We start from the raw sequence: 11701 nt of genomic DNA on the forward strand, positions 1-11701 counted from the left end.
AATAATCAACTGTGCAGTATTTATCTTTATGCATGCGATATTGCAATGTATTTATAGACACTAATTAAGAGTCGTTCGTAGTAGGGGGTATGCGGCTGAGGGTGACATGTCTCAAGGGGTACGTGGCTGGAAAAGGTTTGGGAAGCACTGCACTAAGGTAAGAAACACAAAGATGAGACTAAGGGAACAGGATGTAAACTAATAATCCTAAAGTCTTTTATGACTAAATTAAAAATCTCAAATAATATAGTAGGGAACTAAAAAGAAATTGAAAAACTTCTAAACACAAGGAAATCAATCGTAATTAAATTAGAATCAATAGAAACAAGCCCACTTCTTCAAATCAAAACAATAATGAATTAACAAGATTCAAAACATGAAACACTGGGTAAGAGACTCAGAACCATGAAAAAAATACATTTTTGAGTTATGGTATTAATTAAACAAGAAAACTATTCAATACCTATGTCTGGCAGGTCTGAAAATATTGAGGCCTGGGTGTGGAAGTGAAACCTATCTCGGTTTTCCAAAAAATATGTTTAATTGCCATAAATTTATGATTTATCAAGAGGGGCAATCACTTTTTAGACTGTTCTTTCTCCTTTTTCCCCTTAATAGCTGAATTCATTATTTAAAAACTGTATTTTGTTTTTACTCAGGACAATCTGAAGGTGAAGCTTCAGTGAAAATAACTGTGGAGAGAATTCAGTGGATAACCTGCCTGCTCCTCTGCAAATGTCACTCTGGAAATTCTGCCTTACAATACTACCTGTTTATCCTCTTTGCCTGCAATAAAACCTAATATTTCATCCCAACGTCCTGTTTGAGTCCAGGTCAGAGTCAGGTGTAACAAATGTCTTCCATTACCTGAAAAGTAACAACAATTATCGATTTTCTTCCTCTTACCCAGGGCAGGGGCAGCAGAGGCCCTCCCTCTCCCCAGCCACATCCTCCAGCTTATCTGGGGGAACACTGGGGCTTTCTCAGGCCAGCTGACAGATATAATATCTCCAGCGTGTCCTAGGTCTGCCTTTGTCCAGGAATGTCTAGCTCCTTTCAGTGCGGAGGACTCGTGGCTCTACTCTGAGCCCCTTCCGGATGGCTGAGCTCTACACCTTACCACACTGAGGGTCCAAACCACATCATCTGCAAAAAGCAGAAATTAGACTCTGAGGCCACCAAAGTGGAAGCCTTTATCCACCTGCCAATGCCTAGAAATTCTGTCCATAAAACTATGAACAGAATCTGCGACAAAGGGCAGCTCTGAGTCCAACACCCACCGGAAATGAGTCCGACTTACTGCCTGTGATGCGGACTAAGCTCCTGCACTCCTGCAACAGTTGTACATGGATCGAATGGCCCATAGCATGAGGGCATTCGCCCATACTTTTGAAGCATCCCCCACAGGACACTCCAAGGGACACAGTCGAATGACCTGTTTCCCAACCTGAAGGCATGCTCTCATTCCCTTTCATAGAGAATTCGTATACATCTTCTCCTTAAAATTCATGAAAGGGTCCAAAGGTTCGATTTTCAGGGACACTTTTGAAAAATATAAACTAAATGTTAATTCCTAGCACATTTCATCCCATTTTATTTGATAATTTATTTTTATTATTATGATTTTTTTAATATATCTAATTTGATTATTGTCAGTATATACTGTTGTATCTTTCTTTCTGCTTTGTTTCATCTGCACTTGTCTGCTTGTAACACTGATTATGAATGATGTACTGTACTGTGCCATGTTTTTGTTATTCAATAAATGCATTACAAACCCCCCCAAAACTCACTGCACACATGCAGCATGATCCGTGCACATCTGCCAATTCATGCACCCATGCTTGATGATGTAAGTGAACGAAAAGAAAGCCAAGTATTTTTAGAGATTTGTACCAACAGGAAGCTCTGAAAGTGAAAAAGATGTTTGTAAGTCAAATGATTGCTGTTTACTCAGGTTTAGATTCAGACATTTTAAAATAATTTACATCTTCAAATAATTTTTTTTATTTGTGTTTATGTTTTGGTGCACACATTTGTGACACAAGCCATTGTACAGAGTTATACATCTTAGTTTATGCTTGTGGATCAAATCAAAGGTCGCAGATCCAAATTGGGCAGGGTTCTGCCTCCTATCAGCTCCGATCACAATATATGATCAACTACATCATCAATAATTGTTTCATTGTTAACAGTAAAATAATTAAATGGTGACTTTATATTTTAACAATAATTAATGATGATTATCATAAAATCTGTAATGATTGATTCTAAAAATCAGAGAAATGTTTGGCTCGCTGTTACTGAGACTTTAATGTTGTGCGAGCAGCCACAGAGATGAAGTTTTACATTTAAAATTTTATTCCACATGATGACCTGTGCTCTGATTGCTTCATTTGATTTGCATAGTCACTGTGATGAAAACAGAAAAAAAACAAGAATAATGCCAATTATGTGTCAAATATAAAACAACAAATAACAACAAAAAAAACACAAACACAAATGTTCATCATCATCAAGAAAAACAAACAGTATAATTTACAGCTGCTTTTTTACAACCTGATAAAAAATATTTTTAGATCAGTTCATTTGGAGTTCGTAATGATCAAGAACTTTTGTAATAATCAATAAAGTTTCAATCATTGAATTGAACATTTTAAAGATTTTTCAGCTGAATTCTGAATGTTTACAAAATTCAAACATCACTATATAACCATGTAGAACATTGGAGAACAATCCTCTGTCTGATATTAGATATAATCAGTTATAATCCAACATATTGATTATATCCAGTAACACTATAAAATCATACCTAATGTTGTTTACAGGAAAAACATCAAAACTATAGGTTTCTTGACAAAGGCACAGAAGTGAAACTGCGGTTCAGTGGTGGCCATTTTGTGTCTAAAAATCATCTCCCCAATATTTTTTTATATGTATTGATATAAAACTGCCAGTAAAAAAATAAAATACCATCAAGGGCAAAAAAAACCCAGGACCCCATAAAGACCCCGAGTCCCAAAAGTCCCTGTGATCCCCGAAGTCCGCAGGGCACCACAAAGACGCCATGACCCCTCAAGTGTTTGTAACCACACAAGTCCCCATGGCCTCTGAAATCCCAGTTCTGGGTAGGGATGGTGGTGAGGGGTGGAGGTTTGAGCTTCACAAACATGTAAGTGAAGTATTTGAGACACAAAATGGCCACAGCGAGAAAACATCCTCCAGTTCATGAAATTTCCTTCCCTCCTTCCTTCATTGTTTCCTCATTTCCTTCCATCCTTGTTTCCTCTAGAAGAGCAAATAAATAAATCTGAGCCAGTCACAATCCTTCTACTGTTATGACATCACGCTCTGCAGCGATGATGTCACTTCTTTCTCCTGCAACGGTAGCAGCAGGCACGGCAGCTCCCCCCTTCATCATCCCCCCCTCCATCCTCCTTCACCGTGTATGGTGGGGGGGCGGAGCTCGACACTTGGTACGGGTTCTCATTGCTGGTAATAACCATTGGATTGGCTATCACTGTGGAGTCACTGGAAGAGTGGAGCTTAGCCCGTGGAATAGTTACCTGACCGTAGGGGTTCTCCAGAGAGACGTTGATATTTGAGGACATGCTGACACGTCACAAGACGGTGAGGCTAAAATTATGTCCAATCAGGCAGCTGGCCAATCAGTTAATGCAGTGCAGGAAGAGACCTATGTGAAAGGAAACAGATCAATACAGGTGATCAATAAGTACACTTACTGCAGAACTGATGTTCCGATCAGAGTGACTGATCAGATCTGACCAATAAGAGGAGTGGTTGATTACTCAATGAATGATAAAAGTAACTGAGTACTTTCACTGATTGAGTACATTCACAGAGTAAAACAAAGTTAAGGATCTGAGTACTTTGTCCTCTGCTTTATACTTTTACTTGTGACCCTTGAAGTATGTGATAGTACTCAGTGATGCTGCAAAAGCCCCACGCCCAGACATCTGCCCATTAATTTGGTTGATTGATTGGATTTGATTAGCTCGTGCAGTAACACTGAAGTTAGATTAATTCACCGAGGCCCAGATTTCCTGCTTTAAGTGAAGGCACCATTTGATGACACTCCTGGACCAACAGGTGAGGCATGTTACCTGGATGAATGTGGCTGTGAGGTGTACACACTCTGAGTCATCACATGAAGTCAGCAGTGAAGTACTCAACACTTTAACTGAAGTAAAAAGTACCACAGGTTACAAGTTGAAGTACTGCAAATCTTAGTATTTAGACACATTCAGAGGTCTGATTCCACCATTTATATGGTGGGGTAAAGAGCAGGTAAACACAGTACTGTAGTGTATTTTACTTTGATTTACTGTACTACAGTACACTGTAGTGTACGGCAGAGTGTACTGTACTATAGTGTAGCACAGAGTACTGCATTATACTGAGGTTTCAGTCACATTTTAAAGTCCTCTCGAGTGAATCAAAGTATTTATAAACTAGAGGTACTGCAGTAACCAAGTACAGAGTTACTTCTACTGCGTCTATAACATGACGTACTCCAGTGTTTAGCTGAAGTAGATGTATTGTAGTATTTGTACTACAGAGGATTTAAAGGGGTTTCAGGGACTCACCTGTATGTTCGTCGGTCGCCGCCGCCGTGTTCTTCTTCTTCTCTGAAATGGAAACAAATCTGACTCTGCTCTCTCTCATTCTGGCTCACTATGTGCGTGAAGCTCGCTTGACCGCCTCGCCCAAACCTGTTCTACCGGCCGACACGCCCTCTCTCTCCCTCTGTTCATTTTCTATGTAACTCGACCACTGTCACTGCAAACCCGACACCACCTCCTCGCTGTGGTTTCGGTGCCCCCCCCCCCACAAACGCAAACTATAAGTTGGTCTCTATTTGAATTTGACTTCATTTAATGTCATTTTTTGCTGTGCATGTGTTTTTTGTGTGTGTGTGTGTGTGTGTGTGTTCCTGTCTAGCTGTCTTTGTGAGGACCGAAATCTGCATTCTTGGGAGAACCAACAGTCACTGTGAGGGCGCACAAACCGGTCTTCACAAATTTGACGGCGTTAGGGTCATTTTTAATGTTTAGGGTTAGGGGCCAGGGAAAGCATTATGTCAATGAAGGTCCTCACTAAGATAGCTGAACGGGCTTGTGTGTGTGTGTCTGTGTGTGAGAGCGAGAGCGCGCGTGCCAGATGATCAATATGTGTGATCACATGCAGGAAGTCGTGCATTTAATTTCTGGTAAACTTTTAAAAACCAAACAGCAAACTGTGTTTAACAGAAGTCAGTAAACTCAGCAGACGTGTGCGCCTTGACCGGTTGAACAGAAACCACTTCATTCCTTCAGTTTCCTGATGAAAGCCCCGCCCACACTCTGCTCCTAATGGCTGGATTTGACATTTTTCTCATTCCTCTTATGACGCCCTGTGTTTTCAGTGCTGACGAAGACTCTCAGCTCCTGCGAGACGTTTTAAATGTCCAAACTGTGACAATGTGTTTGATGCAGTTTAAAATCAAAGAATCAACAAATAATTCAATAAATCAAATCAAATCACTTTTATTGTCACATCACATGTGCAGGTACATTGGTACAGCACATGTGAGTGAAATTCTTGTGTGCGAGCTTCACAAGCAACAGAGTTGTGCAAAATACAATAATGTAAACAAGCAAAATACAAGAATGGCTACATCTGAACTAATAAATATATGTACAATATATAATAGTGTATGCATTTCTGGATGTGTATACTAAATATTTTTCTACGTGTGTGTGTGTGTGTGTGTGTGTGTGTGTGTGTGTGTGTGTGTGTGTGTGTGTGTACGCATATTTTACAAATTAAATAGAGTAAACAATAAATAAAATATATAAAAATATACAGAGTTGAGACATGTGCAAAACAGTGGTATTACTGTACAGTATGGAGTGCATAATGTTGAAGTTCCAGTAGTGAAGCTGAGGTGTCTATGACGTGTTCAGCAGTCTGATGGCCTGGTGGAAGAAGCTGTCTCTCAGTCTGCTGGTACGGGACCGGATGCTGCAGAACCTCCTTCCTGAGGGAAGCAGTCTGAACAGTTTATGGCTGGGGTGACTGGAGTCCTTGATGATCCTCCCCGCTTTCCTCAGGCACCGCTTCCTGTAGATGTCTTGGAGGGAGGGAAGCTCACCTCCAATTATCCGTTCAGAGCACCGCACTACTCGCTGGAGAGCTTTGCAGTTGTAGGCGGTGCTGTTGCCATACCAGGTGGTGATGCATCCAGTGAGGATGCTCTCAATGGCACAGTGATAGAAGGTCCTGAGGATGCGGGGGCTCATGCCGAATCTTTTCAGTCTCCTGAGAAAGAAGAGGCGCTGCTGCGCCTTCTTCACTGTTTTGTTTGTGTGTATTGACCACGTAAGATCCTCAGCCAGATGTACACCAAGGAACCGGAAGCTGCTCACTCTCTCCACAGCAGCGCCGCTGATGGTGATGGGGGTGTGTACTTCTCTGCACCTCCGGAAGTCCACTATCAACTCCTTTGTCTTTGTGACGTTGAGGGTGAGATGGTTGTCTTGACACCAGTGGGTCAGGGCGCTGACCTCCTCCCTGTAAGCCGTCTCATCACCGTTGGTGATAAGACCCACCACTGTAGTGTCGTCCGCAAACTTCACAATGATGTTGGAGCTGTTAGTGGCTGTGCAGTCGTAGATGTAGAGTGAGTACAGGAGAGGGCTCAGTACACACCCCTGTGGAGCACCAGTGTTCAGTGTGATGGGGGATGAGGTGATGCTGCCCAGTCTGACCACCTGGCGTCTGTCAGACAGGAAGCTAAGGATCCAGCTGCAGAGGGAGCTGCTCAGTCCTAGATCCTGCAGTTTCCTGTCCAGCTTCGAGGGAACGATGGTATTGAATGCTGAGCTGTAATCTACAAACAGCATTCTCACATACGTGTCTCTCTTCTCCAGGTGTGACAGGGCAGTGTGTAGTGTCAGGGCTATGGCATCATCAGTGGACCTGTTGTGGCGGTATGCGAACTGTAGAGGGTCCAGTGAGTCGGGTAGTGCAGAGCAGATGAAGTCCCTGACCAGCTTCTCGAAGCATTTGCTCACGATGGGGGTCAGGGCTACAGGTCGCCAGTCGTTCAATGAGGAGATGGTGGAGGATTTGGGTACAGGGACGATGGTGGCCATTTTGAAGCAGGCTGGGACTACAGACAGAGAGAGGGAAAGGTTGAAGATGTGTGTGAACACTCCAGCCAGCTGAGCCGCGCATGACTTGAGGACGCGGCCGGGAATCCGTGAATGTCCTCTGACCCTCCAAAACCTTATTAGGCATTCAAAGCTGATCATCAATATTACTGAGCCAAAAAATAAGCTGAGGTAATTCATCTTATTTTCATTTATTCCTGATACAGCAGGCAAACAGTGAACACCAGAACATTTACATTTACAGTAATGGATTACACAGCAGTGAGGAATAGATGTCATCACAGTAGATTTTTTTCTGAAAGAGCTGTAACTAAATTTAAGAATATAATCCACCCACTGTTATCTTCTTCAATGACCTATATCAACACAGAGCAGAGCAGCTACCTGAACGCTACACCAATAGAGGTCGATTATCTTGTTAATAATGTTACCTCTTCACAACGTATGACTCTGGATACTGTAGCTCCTGTGAAAAAGAGCCTCAAATCAGAAGTGCTTGACTCCCTGGTATAACTTTAAAATGCGCACCATGAAGCAGATAACTTGTAAGCTGGAGAGGAAAAGGCGTATCACTAATTTAGAAGATCATCATGTAGCCTGGAAAAATAGTGTGCTGCTTAATAAGAAAGCCATCAGTAAAGCTAGAACATCTTACTATTCATCACTGATTAAAGAAAATAAGAACACCACTAGGTTTCTCTTCAGCACTGTAGCCAGGCTGTTAAACTATTATTTAAAAAGCCATCACTTGATCTCCAACCTTCCTTTCATATCAAAAATCCTTGAAAGAGTGGTTGTCAAACAGCTAACAGATCATCTGCAGAGAAATGGCTTATTGGAAGAGTTTCGGTCAGGTTTCAGAGCTCATCACAGCACAGAAACAGCTTTAGTGAAGGTTACAAATGATCTTTTCAGAAGGCATAGTATACATTTTCACTGCTATGCAGATGACACCTAACTTTATCTGTCCATGAAGCCAGATAACACACACCAATTAGTTAAACTGCAGGAATGTCTTAAAGACATAAAGACCTGGATGGCCGCTAACTTTCTGCTTCAAAATTTGGGTAAACTGAGGCTGTACTCAGCCCTGAAAATCTTACAAATAGGTATTTTACCATATACTTACTCTTAATCGCATTATCTTGGCCTCCAGTGACACTGTGAGGAATTCAATTCAGTTCAATTTTATTTATATAGTGCTAAATCACAACAACAGTCGCCTCAAGGCGCTTTAGGAATCTGGGAGTCTTCTTACATTTGCACTATATCTCTAAAATTAGATCCTCAGCATCACATCCTGTCTCATAGTGATGTTGAAAAACTCGTTTATGTATTTATGACTACTGTAATTTGTTATTATAACCTCCCTGAAAAGCTTTCAGTTGATCCCAAATACTGCAGCACGAGTACTGACAGGCAAAGACTGATTAGAAAGAGGGAGCATAGTTCTCCTATATTGGCTTATCTTGATTGGCTCCCTGTTAAATCCAGAATTTAAAATCCTGCTCCTCACATATAAGGTCTTAGCTTAATGACCTTATAGTACTTCAGTATCACCCCATGAAAGCAAGAGTATTAAGTAGAATGGGAGGCCGAGCCTTGAGCTTTCAAGGCCCCTCTTCTATGTAACCAGTGTCCAGTTTGGATTCAGGAGACGGACACTATCCCCATTTTTAAGATTAGGTTTAAAACTTTCCTTTTGATAAAGTAGGGCTGGATCAGGTGACCCTGAATCCTCCCTTAGTTATGCTGCAATAGGTGTAGGCTGCCGGGGGCTACCCATGATGCACTGAGTGAGTTTCTTCTTCACTCACATATGTTTGTACACCTCTCTGCATTTAAATATTAATTATTATTCATCTCTGGCTCTCTTCTACAGCATGTCCTTCTCCTGTCTTTATCTGCTCAGACCCAACCAGTCGCAGCAGATGGCCGCCCCTCCCTGAGCCTGGTTCTGCTAAAGGTTTCTTCATGTTAAATGGGAACTACTGTCACCAAAGCGTTTGCTCACAGGATTTGGGGGGGGGGTTCTCTGTTTTCTATGTATCATTGTAGGGTATTTACCTTATGATATAAAGTGCCTTGAGGCAACTGTTGTTGTAATTTGGTGCTATTTAAAAAAATGAATTGAACTGAACTAGTATTCCAGTGTAACTGTGAGACAGGGTGTGTTTCTAATTTTAGAGGTATTGCACAAATTGAGAAAAGCAGTCCTACATATGTTTTTAATCTGGCATTGAGAAGCAACTGGTTAAAAACAACATAAAAACAACTAGTTCGATACAATAGTTCTACGATTTTTAGGGCTTAATAATAATAACCCCAGTTTTACCCGAATTTAGAAGCAGAAAGTTAGCGGCCATCCAGGTCTTTGTGTCTTTAAGACATTCCTGCAGTTTAACTAATTGGTGTGTGTTATCTGGCTTCATGGATAGATAGAGCTGGGTGTCATCTGCATAGCAGTGAAAATGTATGTTATGCCTTCTAATGATACTCCCCAAGGGATTATAATGTAAACAGAATTGGTTCTAGCATTGGGCCTTATATAACTTTATAATTAACCTTAGTGTGTGAAGAGGACTCCCCATTTACATGAGGAATATAACAGAAAATAAAAACATGTACTCAATAAATTCACAGATAAAAGCTGTCCCATGCCACAGTAGTCATATTTTCAGGTGTGTTCTTCACAGAGCTCTATTACCCGCGCTCTAGTAACACCTCTGATTGGAGGAGGAGGTGCTTTGATATGAGCATGCATGAGTCTGAAGCAGAAACTTTAAGTGTTTTTCTGTGCGCTGGAAATTACCTTAATCTGAGCGCTTTGATAATGTCAGAGAGAAAAATGTTTGGTATTTTTCATCAGAGGTGTGGACTCCAGTCACATGACTTGGACTCGAGTCAGACTCGAGTCATTAATTTTATGACTTTAGACTTGACTTGAAAAAATGTTCTAAGACTTGTGACTTGACTTGGACTTTTACACCAATGACTTGGGACTTGAATTGGACTTGAACCGGTTTACTTGAAAAGACTTGATATTTTACCCCAAATATAAAATTTAACATGCATATTATATAGAGATTGAAAATGTGACGTCATTCACGGGTAGAACCGCAAAGGATTCTGGGAACTCGTGGCAAGCGGTACTAGCGCACGCAGGCTTTCAATTAAAATCAGTTATACAGCGATAAAAAGAAACACAAAAATGTCAAGAAGCTGTTGTATTATTAACTGCAATAGCCGGTCGCATGACAGCCACGGGAAGCCGACGGGTAAAGAGATCGGTTGTTATCGGATTACATCGTGGAAGAGAAATTGTTCAGCCATGTTTCCGAAGTAACAAAGAGGCGACTGGATTGCAGCCATTCAAAGATCAAATATAACGTCCCAGAACACTCCAGCTCACAGGTTAGTCTGCTCCAAGCATTTACACAAAGGTCAGTCTGCTGTTGTAGTTAATGCGTCATTTTTCTTAACATAATTGGTGATATAGGTTACAAGCAAGTCTGGCGCTGAACAGAAATTGTCGCGCTATGCTCCTTTGTTTATTGTGCATAAATAGTGAATTGTCCTGACACAATATTGTGTTTCGCCTCTGTTATTATGGTACATTGACAAAAACATATACTTTTATTCACAGGATAAAACAGTTGTTTTGTATCACTAATTGCCCAGTACGATTACAGCATACAGTATTATTGTCACTGCTACATTTCTGTGATGCTACCAGAAATTATTTCCACTACTAATTAATTACCGTTGAGCTCAAAGGTCCTATTAATAAACGGTTAAGGAATGTGTATTTATGAAGACAATTTGTGAGACTGGTAAACTTATGATACGTACGATGGTCTTTCGTTCTACACGGTGCGTTTCAAGGTCCTGTACCCATCCGTCGGTAAACTGTACCTGGGCTTGTTGCAGTGACCGGAAGTTACTAAACTTCATGAGTGTATGCACTCACTCCAAGAACCGTATAATTATAAATATGCATATAAATATGCTACGATGAGATAGCTGACTTCATCTAACTAGCAAATGTTGTCCAGGCTACGTTGGTGATGCAGTTTTTTTTAATGTGTATGATATTTTTGTCATGCGATTTTAAAGCTGGTCCTACAACCGCATCCAAGAATAACATGCAGCTTATCTCAGAACTGTCGGTGAAAATTATTCTTGGAGCTAGGTTTAATTGAGCTGCATTTTAAAGAGGTGCAATTTCACAATTTGTGTATATTTTCTAAGTTCACTATTTTGTCATGTGTTGAGAAAAACACAGATTTTAAAATTACATGGTCTAATATTTACATTTAGCATAACTGCAACATTTTTTTTTCGTTTTTTTTTTAAAGACTGGAAAGGACTTGAAATTCAAAGTTTCAGACTTGTGACTTGACTCGGACTTTTACACCAGTGACTTGAGACTCGACTCTGACTTGCCTGACATTACTTGAGACTTGACTTGAGGATAAAGACTTGAGACTTACTTGAGACTTGCAAAACAATGACTTGGTCCCACC

At 40.9% G+C, this 11701-nt stretch overlaps 1 long non-coding RNA gene across 1 annotated transcript; it reads right to left on the bottom strand.

Annotated features, from left to right (window-relative positions):
* Positions 1–1983: 1983 nt before the first annotated feature.
* On the bottom strand, positions 1984–4744 carry LOC145430117 (uncharacterized). The gene is made up of 2 exons (XR_013910529.1): positions 4608–4744; positions 1984–3694 (listed from the first exon to the last, which is right to left on the bottom strand). It is a non-coding gene; the product is annotated as an uncharacterized LOC145430117 (long non-coding RNA).
* Between the last annotated feature and the right edge of the window lie 6957 nt (positions 4745–11701).

The sequence above is a fragment of the Astatotilapia calliptera genome, chromosome 7, assembly GCF_964374335.1.
Source record: "Astatotilapia calliptera chromosome 7, fAstCal68.1, whole genome shotgun sequence".
NCBI classification, from domain to species: domain Eukaryota; kingdom Metazoa; phylum Chordata; class Actinopteri; order Cichliformes; family Cichlidae; genus Astatotilapia; species Astatotilapia calliptera.